The sequence below is a fragment of the Microcebus murinus genome, chromosome 14, assembly GCF_040939455.1.
Source record: "Microcebus murinus isolate Inina chromosome 14, M.murinus_Inina_mat1.0, whole genome shotgun sequence".
Lineage (NCBI taxonomy): Eukaryota > Metazoa > Chordata > Mammalia > Primates > Cheirogaleidae > Microcebus > Microcebus murinus.
In genome coordinates this window covers 33,785,850-33,786,504 of record NC_134117.1, presented here as the reverse complement: position 1 = coordinate 33,786,504, position 655 = coordinate 33,785,850, and the positions used below count along the sequence as shown (strand labels likewise).

General features: G+C 38.5%; 1 pseudogene; it reads left to right on the top strand.

Annotated features, from left to right (window-relative positions):
• Positions 1 to 277: 277 nt before the first annotated feature.
• On the top strand, positions 278 to 395 carry LOC142875700 (uncharacterized; annotated as a pseudogene).
• Positions 396 to 655: the final 260 nt, after the last annotated feature.

Below are 655 nucleotides of genomic sequence, written 5' to 3'. Positions count from 1 at the left end.
CCAGGTCTTGTGTCGTCTCGGTTTGTATTACAGGCTTAAACTTAATCCACGATAGCATAAACGGTGCTAGTTCACTATCGTTTCTTAGGATTGAGTAATATTCCGTTGTGAGTATATACCACATTTTAGTTATCCATTCATGAATTGATGGGCACTTGGGTAGTTTCCATGTCCGTGCAATAGTGAATTGTGCTGCTATAAACATTTGGGTGCAGATGTCTTTATAATAGAGTAACTTGTGTTCTTTTGGATAGATGCCCAACAATGCTATTGCTGGGTCTACGGCCATACCACCCTGAACGTGCCCGATCTCATCTGATCTCGGAAGCTAAGCAGGGTTGGGTCTGGTTAGTACTTGGATGGGAGACTATGTGATTTTTTGATTAATGGATATCTTTCCCACTAGATTATAAACTTAATGAGAGCAGGAACTATGTCTGTTTGGCTCACCATTTTATGTATGGTGCTCAGAACAGTGCATGGCAGGTAATAAGGTGACATATATATTTCTTTCATTGAATACATAACTGAATGAATATAATCTACCCATAAATTGTTGGGTGATTATACCCCCCCAAAATGCAGCTATTGATACTTTTGGTATTAACTCTCAATGAAAGAAATGATTTCAGATTAGGGAGTTTTAATCTAGTCT